The 12,250-nt window shown below is 48.6% G+C and overlaps 1 protein-coding gene across 1 annotated transcript in view; it reads right to left on the bottom strand.

Annotated features, from left to right (window-relative positions):
* LOC120988554 (A.superbus venom factor 1-like) overlaps positions 1 to 12,250 on the bottom strand; it is a 413,068-nt gene that overhangs the window by 172,351 nt on the left and 228,467 nt on the right. The gene's annotated exons all lie outside the window — the stretch shown is intronic.

Here is a 12,250-nt window from a genome sequence, read left to right as displayed (position 1 = left end):
TAATTTCAAAGGGTCCGCAAAAAATGCGGACAGCACTCTGTGTACTGTTTGCATCTGTATGTCTGTTCTGTAGCCCGGCATAAAAGACAGAACATGTCTTATTTTTGTTGATATCGCGGACAAGGATAAGCATTGTTACAATGGATCCACAAAAACACGGATGCAACACAGACGTCACATGGACCCATATTTTTTGCGGATCCGTATTTTGCAATACACATATGGTTGTGTCAATTAGAGATAAGTGATTTTTTTAAAAATTTGATTCGCTTCGCTGCAGAGAGAGCTCCTAGGCCTCTTTCAGACGGGCGTTGTGGGAAAATGTGCGGGTGCGTTACGGGAACACCCGCGATTTTTCCGCGCGAGTACAAAACATTGTAATGCGTTTTGCACTCGTGTGAGAAAAATCACGCATGTTTGGTACCCAAACCCGAACTTCTTCACAGAAGTTCGGGCTTGGGATCGGTGTTCTGTAGATTGTATTATTTTCCCTTATAACATAGTTATAAGGGAAAATAATAGCATTCTGAATACAGAATGCAAAGTACAATAGGGCTGGAGGGGTTAAAAATAAATAAATAAAAATTTAACTCACCTTAATCCACTTGATCGCGGAGCCCGGCATCTCCTTCTGTCTCCTTTGCTGAACAGGACCTGTGGTGAGCATTCATTACAGGAACAGGACCTGTGGTGACGTCACTCCGGTCATCACATGATCCATCACATGATCTTTTACCATGGTGATGGATCATGTGATGGATCATGTGATGACCGGAGTGACGTCACCAAAGGTCCTTTACCTGTAATGGATGCTCACCACAGGTCCTGTTCAGCAAAGGAGACAGAAGGAGATGCCGGGCTACGCGATCAAGTGGACTAAGGTGAGTTAAATTCTGCGGCAGAAACCGTTTATCGCAGCACATTGCATTTCTGTACCGTCTGATTGCTTGAGGCCCATATAGTTGGAGAAATTGAAAATCGGTATATATACACATTTCACTAAATCAGCACCCAGTTTTCTTGTCTGCGGTTTAAAATGTTAATTGCAGTGCATTGCATTTCTGTACCGTCTGTGCGCTTCGTGCCCATATATTGGGAATAAAATAGTCATAAATATAAACAACATCATAAAACAGTGTCTGTACTGCAGATCAGTGATACTGCCCTATATCTGAAAACTGTCTTTTGTGGACAGTAAAAAAAAAACGTCACAACCAGTAAAAAATCCATAAATATGAAGAAGGCCAGCACTAAGGGACGGGGAAGTGGGCGTTATGGTGATGGTTCAGGCAGAGGTCGTGGCACTGGGTGCAATGAAACTGTGCCTGCTGCCAGTGCACAAAAAAAAAAAAAAGTCATAAAACCGTACCCAGCTTCATCTTAACTCCAAATTAGCTAGACGGCACACAACAACACTGTCCAAGTCAGACCAGTGCGAACAGTTGGTCGGTTGGCTTGCTGACGATAATGCTTCCAGTCGGCTAAGTGCAATGAGCAGGACACTGGGTCAGTGGGGATGCTATGCAGTGGGTCAGTTTATATGTGTAATAGTCTGTGATGCCAGTTGAATGCTTGCGCAGGTACTGTAGCAGGGCCCTTTTAAGATGTTATACTTCACGTACCAGGTGAGGAATGCCAAAGGGGGATAATGTCTCTGTATGGTGTCAACGGTGTCTCCTACCTTGGTACGGCTGGACTCCTGAATCCTGGCTCACATGCAACCAATTGAGTGGTGTTAATAGGAGTAATTGAGAAATGATGGAAATTCACACAGATAATGGGGTCCAACTTGTCTTTACTTGGTGTTATGCAGCTTTGATCCAAACAGTGTACAGCAATAGTCTAGGGTCCCAGCAGGTTTCGGCAATATGTGGCAGGAATTTATATGTATTCTGCATCTGTGTCACGGAACCATGAACCAGACGTACAACAAGAGATAAGTGAAAATAAGAAGGCTTTATTGAAAATAAAGCTGTAAAGCAAAAGTCCAAACGGATGGTGGAACCGAGCAGAGTCTTTGCGAAGCCAGAGGTCAGGAACCAGAAGGGTAGTCAGACGAAGCCAGGATCAGGAACCAGCAGGGTAGTCAGACGAAGCCAGGATCAGGAACCAGCAGGGTAGTCAGACGAAGCCAGGATCAGGAACCAGCAGGGTAGTCAGACGAAGCCAGGATCAGGAACCAGCAGGGTAGTCAGACGAAGCCAGGATCAGGAACCAGAAGCAGCAGCAGTCTAGAAGCATGTGAACACAGGAGGACCAAGCAAGGAACTGAAGCCACAGACCTCCTATATATATGAGCTAGGCATCCAGCTCCTCCCAGGGGAAGGAGGAGCCGCAGGGTGGAAGGCTACAAGAAACCCAGAACCCAAGATGGCCGCCAGCACATGTCAAACGAAGGAGAGCAGCAAGCAGGTAAGACCATGACAGTACCTCCCCCTCAAGGGCCCCTCCTCCGCGGAGCACAAAACGGTTTCTGAGGGAAGCGTGCGTGGAAGGCTCGGAGCAAGGCAGGAGCATGGACATCTGCGGAGGGAACCCAGGAACGCTCCTCTGGACCATAACCACGCCAATGGACCAAAAACTGCAACCGACCGCGGACCAGGCGTGAGTCCAGGATATTGCTCACCTCATATTCCTCACGATTGCCCACTTGGACCGGACGAGGCCGAGGAACCGAGGAAGTGAAACGATTACACACCAGTGGCTTCAACAGGGAGACATGAAACACGTTGGAGATCCGCATGCCAGGAGGAAGCGCAAGGGCATAGGCTACCGGGTTTACCCTGCGAAGCACTCGGAAGGGACCAACAAAGCGAGGCGCCAGCTTGGGAGTGGGCACTCGAAGGTTGAGGTTGCGGGTGGACAACCATACACGGTCTCCGACCTGGTAGGAAGGAGCAGGCGCTCGTCTGCGATCAGCCTGGAGTCTCTGGCGCTGCGCAGAGACCTCAAGGGACTTCTGGATCTGTACCCAAGAAGCACGTAGGACGGAAAGGTGATCCTCCACAGCCGGAATATCCTGGGGAGAGAATACCTCCGGTAACACGGCAGGTTGGAACCCATAATTGGCCATGAAGGGAGACGTCCCAGAGGAAGAGTTCACCGCCGTGTTCCTGGCAAACTCAGCCCAAGGCAGGAGGTCAACCCAATTGTCTTGGTGATCGGAGACATAGCAACGAAGGAATTGCTCCAAGGCCTGATTGGATCGTTCTGCGGCCCCATTGGACTGAGGGTGGTAGGCCGAGGAGAAGGAGAGATGAATCCCCAACTGGGAGCAAAAGGCGCGCCAGAAACTGGACACAAACTGACTCCCCCGATCCGACACAATCTCCTTAGGCAAACCGTGCAACCGGAAGACCTCCCTGGCAAAAATCGTGGCCAACTCTTGTGCAGAGGGTAACTTCTTGAGAGGAACACAGTGGCACATTTTGGAAAACCGATCCACAATCATGAGAATGACCGTATGGCCTCGGGATGCAGGGAGGTCCACAATGAAATCCATCCCCAGGTGTGACCATGGGCGCTCCCCGGTGGCTATGGGTTGCAGAAGGCCCAACGGAAGGTGCCGAGGGGACTTACTCTGGGCACAAACGGAGCATGCCGCTACATATGCGGCGATGTCGGAACGTAGGGAAGGCCACCAGAACAGACGTGAAACAGCCCAGGACAGCTGATTCTTTCCAGGATGCCCCGCGGTCTTGGAGTTATGGTAGGTTCGCAACAACCGAGTGCGCAACTCCTCAGGCACAAAACATCTGCCGTTGGGTCTCCCAGAGGGAGCACCAGATTGAGCCGCCAAAATCTGCTCACCCAGGGGAGAGGTCAGGCTGGTGCGAATGGCGGCCAGGATCTGATTCGGAGGTATGACCGAAGTCGGAATCGACTCCTCCCTGGACAGCTCGGAGTACTGCCGTGATAAGGCATCCGCCCTGATGTTCTTGGAACCGGGTAGGTAGGAGACCACGTAATTAAAACGTGACAAGAACAGAGCCCATCTGGCCTGACGTGGTGTCAATCTCTTGGCCTCAGAAAGGTAGGTCAGATTCTTGTGGTCCGTCAGGATGAGAACCGGAACCACCGAACCCTCGAGCAAGTGCCTCCATTCTTTAAGGGCCTGCACGATGGCCAATAACTCCCTGTCACCAATCTGATAGTTTCACTCCGCGGAAGACAGTTTCCGGGAGTAAAACCCACAAGGAAGCAGAGGACCCTCTGGTGTTCTACGCTGAGACAGAAGGGCGCCTACTCCCGTCTCAGACGCGTCCACCTCGAGGACAAAGGGCAACCCAGGGTTGGGATGCGACAGAATCGGAGCCGACACAAAGGCGGACTTTAGGGCCTCAAAAGCTCGGATGGCCTCGAGCGGCCAGACCTGGGAATTACTGCCCTTCCTGGTCAGATCCGTGAGAGGCTTGGCCAGCATGAAAAAGTCCCTGATGAACTTCCGATAATAATTGGCGAAGCCCAAAAAGCGCTGCAGGGAACGAAGACCACTGGGCTGGGGCCACTGTAAGACAGCCGAAACCTTCTCAGGATCCATGGAGAACCCCTCAGCGGAAATGATGTAACCTAAGAAGGTTACCTGGGATCGGTGAAATTCGCATTTCTCAAGCTTACCGAACAGCTTGTTCTCTCGTAACCGTTGCAACACTCGTCTGACATCCAGAATGTGGGCCTCCATGGATTCAGAATATACCAAGATGTCATCCAAATAGACTACCACACACTGCTGCAACAGGTCACGGAAAACATCGTTGATGAATTCCTGAAAGACTGCGGGCGCATTGCACAACCCAAAGGGCATAACCAAGGATTCGTAATGACCGGTCCTGGTGTTAAACGCGGTCTTCCACTCATCGCCCGCCTTGATCCTTACCAGGTTATATGCCGCCCTCAGGTCGAGTTTGGTAAAGACCGTGGCCCCTTTAAGGCGATCGAACAGCTCGGAAATCAAGGGTATCGGGTAAGCGTTCTTGATCGTGATGCGATTGAGACCCCTGTAATCGATGCAAGGCCTCAACTCACGGCCCTTCTTTTTCACAAAGAAAAATCCAGCCCCTGCCGGGGACGAAGACTTGCGAATGTGTCCGCGTGAAAGCGCCTCCCTCACGTACTCCTCCATGGCCTCATTCTCCGCTACCGACAGTGGATAGACTTTGCCACGAGGAGGAACGGCACCAGATTGTAACTCTATGGCACAATCGTATGGGCGGTGCGGAGGTAGGGCAACCGCGCGCACCTTATCGAATACATCCCGGTACTCCTCGTATTCAGGAGGCAACAGAGAGTCCGAGGAAGTACACAGCAACTTGACAGACCCATGGATGCAACTAGCCCCACACTGCGGTGACCACGAGAGGATCTCGACCGATCTCCAATCGAAAGTCGGATTATGCTTCTGGAGCCAGGGGTACCCCAAGACCACCGAGTAGTGTGGAGACGAAATAACCTGGAGGCAGACCGACTCTCTGTGAACGGCACCAATGGCTATCCCCACTGGAAGGGTCTCATGAGTCACGTGTGGCGGCAGAAGGGGTCTGCCGTCTATCGCCTCAAGAGCCAGTGGGGAACCTCGAGCCTGCAGAGGAATGGAATTGGCGGCAGCGAACACACTATCAATGAACAAACCACCAGCACCAGAGTCCACCAACGCCTGGGTCGTCACCGAGCCCCCGACCCAGGAGAGGACAACAGTGATCAGTGGTTTGTCAACACGGGAAACCGGGGACGAGGAGACTCCACCCAAGATCTGCCCCCGACAGGATCTCAGGGTACGAGCGTTCCCCGGACGGTTCGGACATGCCAACCGAAAATGCCCACCGAGACCACAGTACATGCATCGGCCCTCGCGTCTCCGGAGTGCCCTCTCCCCCTCGGACAGGCGAGCAAACCCCAGCTGCATGGGTTCACCCCCAGACAAGTCATCCCCAGGAGGCGTGGGAGGAGAGGGAGGCACGGGTGGGACAGCAAACGTAGGCACCAATCTGTTAGAAGACCTCCGCAGGTTCTCCTTAAAGGAAGGTCTCTCCCTGAGTCTGGTGTCAATCAAAATCAGGAAAGAAATAAGAGACTCGAGCTCAACTGGTAGGTCCTTAGCTGCAACCTCATCCTTCAAGGCATCCGAGAGACCATGAGAGAAAGCAGCGACCAGAGCCTCATTATTCCAGCCCACCTCTGCTGCCAGGGTACGAAACTCAATGGCGTATTCAGCTACGGATCGTGAACCCTGTCTGATGGACATAAGGAGCTTCGCAGCAGAGGCAGCACGAGCCGGCACATCGAATACCTTCCGAAGAGAAGCAACAAAACCGGAAAACTCGGCAACCACCGGATTGTTGTTCTCCCATAAAGGGCTGGCCCAGGCCAAGGCCTTGTCCGAGAGCAGCGAGATCAAGAAGCCCACCTTTGATCTCTCAGTAGGAAAGGCATGTGGCAGCAACTCAAAATAAATGCCCACCTGGTTAAGGAAACCTCGGCACTGAGTTGGCTCTCCCCCAAAGCGCTGTGGAAGAGGGGCAGAACCGGTCATACCCCGAAACACCGCAGGCGCAACAACAGGTGTCGGGGTAGACTCTGGCGCAACAACCGGAGCGGCAGTAGGAGCGAGCCCAGGAGCGACAACCGACCCATCGGCAACGGGAGCGAAATGAGCCGTGCGTTCAAGCAGGGTTTGCAACGCCACAGCGAACCGACCCAACAGGTGATCCTGCTGATCAAGTCTGGCAACCAGCGTGGGTAGCGAGGATGGCCCTGTACCGTCAGAATTCATGGCTTGGTCCTAATGTCACGGAACCATGAACCAGACGTACAACAAGAGATAAGTGAAAATAAGAAGGCTTTATTGAAAATAAAGCTGTAAAGCAAAAGTCCAAACGGATGGTGGAACCGAGCAGAGTCTTTGCGAAGCCAGAGGTCAGGAACCAGAAGGGTAGTCAGACGAAGCCAGGATCAGGAACCAGCAGGGTAGTCAGACGAAGCCAGGATCAGGAACCAGCAGGGTAGTCAGACGAAGCCAGGATCAGGAACCAGCAGGGTAGTCAGACGAAGCCAGGATCAGGAACCAGCAGGGTAGTCAGACGAAGCCAGGATCAGGAACCAGAAGCAGCAGCAGTCTAGAAGCATGTGAACACAGGAGGACCAAGCAAGGAACTGAAGCCACAGACCTCCTATATATATGAGCTAGGCATCCAGCTCCTCCCAGGGGAAGGAGGAGCCGCAGGGTGGAAGGCTACAAGAAACCCAGAACCCAAGATGGCCGCCAGCACATGTCAAACGAAGGAGAGCAGCAAGCAGGTAAGACCATGACAATCTGATCATATGCCTAGAGAAACTGGCAGGTATCTATCTTCTGCTCTGTCTTTAGTCTGCTAAGTTTGGGTCTGACTTGTAGAGATGACCCGAATAGTTCGCCGGCGAATAGTTCCCGGCGAACATAGCTTGTTCGCGTTCGCCGCGGCGGGCGAACATATACGATGTTCGGTCCGCCCCCTATACATCATCAGTGAGTAAATTTTGACCCTGTACCTCACAGTCAGCAGACACATTCCAGCCAATCAGCAGAAGACCCTCCCTCCCAGACCCTCCCACCTCCTGGACAGCATCCATTTTAGATTCATTCGGAATCTGCATTCTCAGTGAGAGGAGGGACAGTGCTGCTGCTGCTGCTGATTCAATAGGGAAAGCGTTAGCTAGGGCAGTGTTCTGTGTCCACAGACTCATCTGCTGTAAGGACAGCGTCCTGACAGCACCCCAAAAAGCCCTTTTCAGGGCTGATACATCAGTCTGTTTTTTGTTTTTTATATACAGTCATGTGAAAAAATTAGGACACCCTTTGAAAGCATGTGGTTTTTTGTAACATTTTTAATAAATGGTTATTTCATCTCCGTTTCAACAATACAGAGAGATTAAAGTAATCCGACTAAACAAAGAAAACTGAAGAAAAGTCTTTTCAAGATCTTCTGTAAATGTCATTCTACAAAAATGCCTATTCTAACTGAGGAAAAAGATAGGACACCCTTGCCCCTAATAGCGAGTGTTACCTCCTTTGGCTGAAATAACTGCAGTGAGACGGTTCTTGTAGCCATCTACCAGTCTTCGACATCGGTCTGAGGAAATTTTACCCCACTCCTCAATGCAGAACTTTTTCAGCTGTGAGATGTTTGAGGGGTTTCTTGCACGTACAGCCCTTTTCAAGTCACCCCACAGTATCTCAATGGGATTCAAATCTGGACTTTGACTTGGCCATTCCAGGACTCTCCATTTCTTCTTTTTCAGCCAATCTTTGGTTGATTTACTAGTATGTTTTGGGTCATTGTCATGTTGCATGGTCCAGTTCCGCTTCAGCTTTAATTTTCTAACTGATGGTCTCACATGTTCTTCAAGCACCTTCTGATACACAGTAGAATTCATCGTGGATTCTATGATGGTGAGCTGACCAGGTCCTGCTGCAGCAAAGCAGCCCCAAACCATGACACTTCCACCTCCATGCTTCACAGTTGGTATGAGGTTCTTTTCTTGGAATGCTGTGTTTGGTTTACGCCAAACATGTCCTCTGCTGTTGTGTCCAAATAATTCAATTTTGGACTTATCTGTCCAAAGAACATTATTCCAGAAGTCCTGGTCTTTGTCAACTTTATCGCTGGCAAATGTCAGTCTGGCCTCGATGTTTCTCTTGGAAAGCAAAGGTTTCCTCCTTGCACACCTCCCATGCAAGTTAAACTTGTACAGTCTCTTTCTGATTGTAGAGGCATGTACTTCTACATCAACAGTAGCCAGAGCCTGCTGTAGTTCTCGAGATGACACTTTAGGGTTTTTGGATACCTCTTTTAGCATCTTGCGGTCTGCTCTTGGGGTGAACTTGCTGGGGCGACCAGTCCTGGGCATGTTGGCAGTTGTTTTGAAAGCCCTCCACTTGTAGACTATCTTCCGGACAGTGGAATGGCTGATTTCAAAATCTTTTGAGATCTTTTTAAATCCCTTCCCAGACTCATAGGCTGCTACAATCTTTTTTCTGAAGTCCTCTGACAGCTCTTTTGCTCTCACCATGGTGCTCACTCTCACTTCAACAGTCAGGAGCACACCAAACTAAATGTCTGAGGTTTAAATAGGGCAAGCCTCATTCAACATGCAGAGTAACGATCTACTAATTATGTGCACCTGGTGTGATATACCTGTGTGAGATCTGAGCCAATTTAAGAGGGAATACATGTGAGGGTGTCCTATCTTTTTCCTCAGTTAGAATAGGCATTTTTGTAGAATGACATTTACAGAAGATCTTGAAAAGACTTTTCTTCAGTTTTCTTTGTTTAGTTGGATTACTTTAATCTCTCTGTATTGTTGAAACGGAGATGAAATAACCATTTATTAAAAATGTTACAAAAAACCACATGCTTTCAAAGGGTGTCCTAATTTTTTCACATGACTGTATATATATATACACTGGGTGGGCCATTTATATGGATACACCTTAATAAAATGGGAATGGTTGGTGATATTAACTTCCTGTTTGTGGCACATTAGTATATGTGAGGGGGGAAACTTTTCAAGATGGGTGGTGACCATGGCGGCCATTTTGAAGTTGGCCATTTTGAATCCAACTTTTGTTTCTTCAATAGGAAGAGGGTCATGTGACACATCAAACTTATTGGGAATTTCACAAGAAAAACAATGGTGTGCTTGGTTTTAACATAACTTTATTCTTTCATGAGTTATTTACAAGTTTCTGACCACTTATAAAATGTAGAAAAAAGGCAAAGTAGGGAGGCTCAACACTAAAGATGAACGGATAGCGGTGGGTTCACTGCTGATTGGGTCACTCACCCAATTAAGAAAGTGAAATGTATAGCAAAGAAAAGCAGGCGACACCACCTTCTGGAATAAGCGTGGAACAATGGAAATACTCTTTAGAATATTTATTCTGAGATATCACACATAAAAAATGGCCAATATTATAAAATAAAATACAATAAAACATTCAATTACAATAATACACTGGATAAAAATACAATTAAATCAATAAGGATGTGGTCTCCTGAAATAATGTCTCATGAGATAAGTTGCGGCAGAGAGCTGTAAAAATCCACCTGTAGGTGTTTGCCAAATGGGACTGTCTCTGTGAGACTCTTACCGCTCAGTAGTCCCGATGTTATTAGTATATGGTTAACTTCCACGGAGCGGTGGAGAAGTGTCGTCACCAGAACCCTGGATTCTCAACGCTGAATGATGAACAAGCGCGCAGCTTGCAGTAAGTAGTCACACAACGGTGCAGGATACAAACACCGGAGCGCAGGACGCTGAATGCTGAATGTTCAGCTCGGAGGGCGTGCTCTCGATCAGATGATCCCCACTAAGATGACGGATATCTGGAATGTTCAGTTGAAATGCTTTATTCCGCTGCTGTGCCGGTACTTTGAGTTCAGGGATATCACATATGAGTTTCGTTCCCCTCTCTGTCTCGTAGGCGCCGCTCTATCAGTAGAAGAGCCGGCGCTCGATGGTTAATGCATGCTCCTTTTTTTTTTTTTTTTTTTTTTTTTTTTCTGCGCTGGACTTGATTTGTAGATGAGGGTGTGATACTCCTCAGAGAAATCCTTTTGGAGTGCGCCTAAGGTCTGCAGTGAGACACAGTAGATCCGGGTATCTATGATACTTTAGCACGGAAAGTCAATGTCCATCAGGGGGGATCCTAGCACCAAACGCGTTTCGGGGTCTGTTATCACCCCTTCCTCAGTCCACTGAAAAACCTTGAAAAGAACAAAGACCATCTGGCTTGTCTCGGGTTCAGACGCTTGGCTGACTCCAAATAGGCCAGATTTTTATGGTCAGTAAACACGGTAATAGGGTGTCTGGCTCCCTCTAGCCAATGGCGCCATTCCTCAAAAGCCAACTTGATGGCCAACAATTCCCTATCTCCCACATCATAATTTCTCTCTGCGGAGGAGAGTTTCTTTAAGAAAAAGGCACACGGTTGCCATTTGGCAGGAGAGGAACCCTGAGACAAGACCGCACCCACCCCTACCTCAGAAGCATCAACCTCAACTATGAAGGGTAACGAAATATCAGGTTGTACTAGGATGGGAGCGGAAGCAAAACTCTCCTTGATATTAGAAAAGGCCTTACGCGCCTCTACCGATTAGGAAGAAAAATCTACCCCCTTTCTGGTCATATCAGTGAGTGGTTTAACAACAGAGGTATAATTCAAAAAAAGTTTCCTGTAATAATTGGCAAAGCCCAAAAAACGCATCAGCGCCTTCTGGTTCTCAGGAAGCTCCCACTCAAGCACAGCGCGGACCTTCTCGGGGTCCATGCGAAAACCAGAAGCGGAGACAAGAAACCCCAGAAATTGGATTTCTGGAACCGCAAACACACTTTTTTCCAGTTTCGCATATAATTTATTCTCCCGCAGAATGAGCAAGACCTGACGTAAGTGTTCCTTATGAGTCTTGAAATCAGGAGAAAAAAATCAAAATGTCATCCAAATACACTAATACAAATTTTCCCATTAAATGATAAAAAATGCTGTTGACGAAATGCTGAAAAACGGCTGGGGCATTCATCAAACCAAAAGGCATAACCAAATTCTCAAAATGGCCCTCAGGGGTATTGAAAGCCGTCTTCCATTCGTCTCCTTCTCTGACCCTAACCAGGTTGTATGCCCCTCTTAGGTCTAATTTGGAAAAGACTTTAGCCCCAACAACCTGGTTAAACAGGTCCGGGATCAGAGGAAGCGGATAAGGATCAAGAATAGTGATACTGTTCAGCTCCCTGAAATCCAGACAAGGTCTTAAAGAACCATCTTTTTTCTTAACAAAGAAAAAACCAGCGGCAACAGGTGACTTCGAGGGTCGTATGTGTCCTTTTCTCAAACTCTCAGAGATATAAGCCCGCATAGCGACCCTCTCAGGTTGGGAGAGATTGTATAAACGAGATTTAGGCAGCTTGGCGCCTGGGATGAGATTAATAGGGCAATCATACTCCCTGTGCGGAGGCAAACCCTGAACTCCACTCTCAGAGAAGACATCCAAAAATTCAGAGAGGAAAGGTGGTACAGTCTTAGTAGAAACCTCAGAAGCAGATGTTATGAGGCAATTCTCTCTGCAAAAGTCACTCCAACCATTTATTTGCCTCGCTTGCCAATCAATGGTGGGGTTATGTTTAGTGAGCCAGGGTAGCCCCAACACTAGAGGAGTAGGCAAACCGCTAAGGACGAAACATGACACATCCTCAACATGAGCATCACTCACAATTAAAC

This window comes from Bufo bufo, chromosome 1, assembly GCF_905171765.1.
Source record: "Bufo bufo chromosome 1, aBufBuf1.1, whole genome shotgun sequence".
Taxonomy (NCBI): domain Eukaryota; kingdom Metazoa; phylum Chordata; class Amphibia; order Anura; family Bufonidae; genus Bufo; species Bufo bufo.
This window is presented reverse-complemented; position numbering and strand designations above follow the sequence as displayed.